The following is a 5430-nucleotide window of genomic DNA, read 5'->3' on the forward strand; positions in this document are numbered from 1 at the left end:
GGCGGGGCCGGGTCGCAGCGCGCGGGGAGGGGGCCTGGCGCCCGGCGTCGGCACACTCGGGACGCGGCCCCGGCGGCCGGCGGCCGGAAGCGTTGAGTCAGCGCAGCTCCGGGCTCCGAGGGCTGCGCGCCGACCCCGTCGTCCGTCTACACCGCCCCGCGAGGACGCGGTTCGGCGCAGCCCGGGCGCTGGAAGCGAAATCGCGAGGTACCCGGAGCAGCGGGTCGTGTACGCAGATTCCACTGGAAGCTGCCGACCTTGGGAAAAGAGGCAAGCTTTGTGTCAAAGACGGTAGATTCCGAAGATCGAAGGGACTTGCCCAGGGCCAAAAATGATTTGTCGGACTCAGTTCCAAAATGCAGTAAATAATAATGAAAACACTCACACACAGTTTTTTTTTTTTAATGCAAAAGCAAAACTTCCAGAATTCCAAGAGAAAGTACACTTTGGAACAAAGCTTTACCTAAAATAAAGCTCCCACCTGGATGAGAGCACTGAATGGGGAACTTTCTAGAGGTCCCTGATAAACTTGATCCATAGCTCTTTCTCCAGTTTCTCCCCACCACTATACTATTGAGGCCAGAAACCCATTTTTGTAAATTTTACTGTTTTTATTCAAGTTTCTTATTTTAGTCAAAACGCTACTATAGAAATTTCTGGGGGGGGTTGGGAATCATACCTAATTACAGTCCCTAAAACTGGAAACCACAATTACATTTGCTCTCCCCTTACATTTTTGCTCACAATAAGAGGTTTTTACATCGCTGCATCAGAGCTATCATTTTCTATTTTACTGTCTTTAGGTAATGTTATATAAACATCTGCCCGTGTCTCACAGATCTTCAAGATCATTGTTTTAAATAACTACATTATGCTCACCACAGAAACTACTGAATTATCCTCCTATAGTGTGCTCGTAGACTATTGACTGGAATTGCTCTTCTCTTGTTTATGATTGTCCGTGTTTGTCTTCCATCAGGAAACCTCTCTGGGCAAAATGGTGGAACCGGATGTGGAAAAGTGGCTGCCAGCCATTGCACTGTAGGAAAGCTTATTTTCTCTTTAAGAGCTGGCAAAATTTCTCCAATTCTTCTTCTTCTTTTTTTTTTTTTTTAAGATTTTATTTATTTATTCGACAGAGATAAAGACAGCCAGCGAGAGAGGGAACACAAGCAGGGGGAGTGGGAGAGGAAGAAGCAGGCTTCCCGTGGAGAAGCCTGATGCAGGGTTCGATCCTAGAACACTGGGATCACGCCCTGAGCCGAAGGCAGACGCTTAACCGCTGTGCCACCCAGGCGCCCCTCCAATTCTTCTTTTGATATTTCATCCCACTTGGATATTCATAGCCTTCCTTTAATGCTATAAGGTATACATTTGTTTATTTTTAAATATTTTACTTATTTATTTGAGAGAGGGCACGAGTGTGGGGAGAGGGAAAGGGAGAAGCAAACTCCCCACTGGACTTGGGGGTTTGTGGGAGGGGTGTCACTAGGTTCTCAATGAGGGGTTCCATCCCAGGACCCTGAGAATATGACCTGAGCCGAAGTGAGACACTTAAGAGACTGAGCCACCGAGGCGCCCCTATGAGGTATACATTTAAAAAGACTAGACCTTTCAAGGAGTCTGACACAAATGGGATTCAGAGTTGTGCCTGAGACATTTTCAGATTTTCATAAGCAGTTGATGTTCAGCTGCCGCTGTTTCCAGTCTTCTGTGTGACTTGGAACACATTATTTAACCTATGTCAGTCTCCGTTCCTTATCTGGGAAATGGACTTAGTAACAGTATGTACCTCATCAACTGTTGTGAGCACTAGATGAGGTCATATTTGTACAGTGCTTAGATGGTGCCTGCACGTAGTGCTCCATGGATGTTTTCTTGTAAAAATTGTCTTCTTGCTGCTAAAGGCAACAATAGCTATGTGTTGAGCAGTGACAGGCACATTTACCACGCCTACCAAGGCTGAAATTGTAGAAGCAGTACCTGGCAAACTTTCCCTGCCATTTGGAAGTCAACTCAGTGTGTAAGCCTTCTTGATCAGATCAGTAATTCCTTAGTTAGAGCAAATGGATAAAGCTGAAAAGAGGTATAATGTCACAAGAGCTTTGGAACAAAGTTGATGTATAGAAACTTGTACCTATTTGGTGGCAGTGGGACAGAAGGTGGAGGGAAAAGATCAAGAAGCTGTTAATTTTCATCTTAAACTCTCCAGTACTACATTGTAACTATGCAAATATATTACTTATTTCTTTTTTTTTTTAAGATTATTTATGTATCTGAGAGAGAGAGCGGGATTAAGAAAACTAGTGGGAGGAGGGAGGGAGAAGCAGACTCCCCGCAGAGCAGGGAGCCGGATGTGGGGTATAATCCCAGGACGCTGGGATCATGACTTGAGCTGAAGGCAGATGCTTAACCAACTGAGCCACCCAGGCGCCCATTACTTATTTATTTCTTGTCATTTTGTTTTGAACTTATGGCCTGATTGCTTGCTTTTGAGTCAGAAAGCTTAATAGTTCTTCAAACAAAACTAATCTGAGTCCTAGATCTGGTTCTGGTGTAACACACGCTAGAATTTTCCTTTTCCATTTTTCTGTCTTAGGTACTTTTTCAACTGCTATTATTCATTCATCCATTCAGTACATATTTGGTAAGTGGCTCTTATGGACCAGGCACTATGCTATGTGCTGAAGATGTTTCTTTAAATAATCAATCAAAAGTTGGAACATGTGTGCCAGCTGCCTGTAATGGATTTTTGTTTAAGACTTCTGTTGTTGTGGTTCCTTGGGTTTGTTGCTAGAAAATCTTGAGATGATCTAATAGATTGTAGCTTTTTTTTTTCTTTAACACCCCCCCTTTTTTTTTCGACAGAGCTGGACCTAGAATTTCTGCTTCAGACTCCAGGGTCCTGCACATGAGAAATGGAGATACAACTGACTTTGGGTCCTGTGGTGAGAGAGTTGCTTCCACTAATGCTGCCTTTCTGGAGCTCTGCCCTAAGATAATGTTATACCAAAGGGCCCTGTGGGTACTTTCCTGGAGATATTATTTGATTCAAATCAATTCAATTCAAAATCATACATTGAGTGCCTACTACTTATAAGCACTGGGTAAGAGTGGGAGATCAGCCAAAGATGAAAACAACCAGACCTTGAACCTCATCATTATTTAAGAGTCTTAAATCTAACTGAAGTTTGTTCTGATCCAGATACTTGTCTTTTTAAAATCTTTAATGGGTATCTTTTGTTTTCAGATTTTTTTTTCTTCTGAAAAAATACTAAATCTAACTAGACACTATGCTAGGGGTTGATGATGCCATTTCAAAAAGTTACATTGCTGATTGCAGTGTTGTTGAAGGCATCTGAGTCACCAACACAACAAGCTTGTATCAGTCCAAATTGCAACTGTAACATTTATAGTTTTGCTATGTATAGTTGCAAGCATGTGCCTACCGCTTTATGACTTCTGGTATAGCTATGCATGAGCAATCACACACTGAAGTACATATTATTTTATTAAAAATAACTTTTCTTTGGTTTTTTTTTTTGTAAGACAGAGCACTTTGTTGATTTAAAAATATATATGTGTGTGTGTGTTTGTGTAGTTAGACTATAGTACATATGTACCCCATTTAAGAAGAGTAGAGAGTTTGAAAGAAAAACAAGAACAAAAAAAGGGGAGGGAGAAAAATAGAACATTGCAAAAAAGGGTCTGATAGGGTTGAGAACTGTGTCCTAGTCAATGAAATCTAAATGACTTATCCTGGCACTTATGGTCATCATTATCTTGTCCCAGGTTTATTTCTCTTTGTTAAACCTGAGATCAGGCCAAGTTGCTCTACTTAATATGCTAGTATTGGAGCAGTGCCTTCATCCCCACAGCTGTGAGGTCACCTTGTTCTATACCACAGGACTCTGTCACCTTTGACACTTCTGATTGACCATTCTATTCATAGCCTGTCCAATTGCCCAAGGGACTTGCTCAATGAGAATGATAATAATTAACCAGATCAATCAAATTTTCTCTTGCAAAGATTGCATTTGAGACCCAGACAGTAAAGTGGTTAATAGCAGGGTCACAAGATGAAAGATATACAGAGAAAAACGTGTCACTGGAAGTTATGACACAGCAGAAGCCAGGGGTACACAGAATCTTGAGTGTGCAGAAACAAAACAAGAAGTCAAATGGCCATAGATGCAGGGAGAGCATCCCTGTGTAGTGATAGGCCACAGAAAGGGATCCAGACAAAACACCTGATGCCTTGAGCTGCCTTGGATCCAGTATAACCTCCCAGTTCCCGGATGGAATTTAATCCCCCATGAGGCCTCAGTCCCTCATGATTGAGATTCCTGTCTTCTTTATTTTCCCGCATAGCTTTGAAAGTAATCTTTATCACTTAAAGTAATGTGATCTTGCAGCTAAAGACCCTAACTACCACTTCTCACAAACCATGCTCTCCCATTGCTGGGCCTTTGTCATCTCCTCAGCTTGCATTGTTCTGCCCTTGGTCTGGTTATTGTACGTTTTGGTGCTAGGCATCCAGAGTCCAGCTCAGATGCCCCCTCCGCCATCTACCATCCCTAATATCTCAGCTGCAAGGAATGACTCCCTCTCTCCTCAGAGCTCCTATTTCTACTGCTTTTCAGGATATTTTTCACTCCCAACTCTATATTATATAAAAACATCATCTCTATTAGATTTTATGAGCCCCTTGAAGTAGATACAAAGACTATCACATATGTTTCCTTCCTAGCAGAGCGACACATGCACAGAATGGGTACTTAATTATTTACTCTTCCTTCTACTGATATGTTGCTTATCTTCTCCCCATTTCTCAGATCTTAATCCTTTCATGGTGTCAACTATCCTTAAGAACATGGCATTGAACCAAAACTGGTTGGCACATAGTAGATTTTCAATATGTTAGCTGAATGGAAGATCTGTTTTTTACTTGAGACTAGGTCAGCATCATATCCTGTGCGCCGGGCATCAAAAGGATATATCCAGTATTTCAAATTAATGTTATCAGTAACAAACGTGTTCCTCTTACTGCATTGCACGTTTATTCTAATGGTGTTACCACCCTCCAATCACTCAGGCTTGAAAACTTTCAGTTGTCTTGCCACTACGTCTAAAGTTGCATTGCCACAGTCTGGGTTTCCCACAAAGTAGAACCCAGGACATAATGCCAGTAGTTTATTTGGGAGTATAATTCCAGAGGGCAGGAGTGAGGAATAAAACTAGGAAGGAGAAAGAGCCAACACAAGGAAAGTTTTAGTTGTCTGCTACTAAGGGAGACTGGCCTGTGGGACTGTGAGATTTATGAAATGTATCTTGGGACCATCTGACCAAGAGAAAAAATTGAGGGGCGCCTGGGTGGCACAGCGGTTAAGCGTCTGCCTTCAGCTCAGGGCGTGATCCCGCCGTTATGGG

Source organism: Ailuropoda melanoleuca, chromosome 8, assembly GCF_002007445.2.
Source record: "Ailuropoda melanoleuca isolate Jingjing chromosome 8, ASM200744v2, whole genome shotgun sequence".
Classification (NCBI taxonomy): Eukaryota; Metazoa; Chordata; class Mammalia; order Carnivora; family Ursidae; genus Ailuropoda; species Ailuropoda melanoleuca.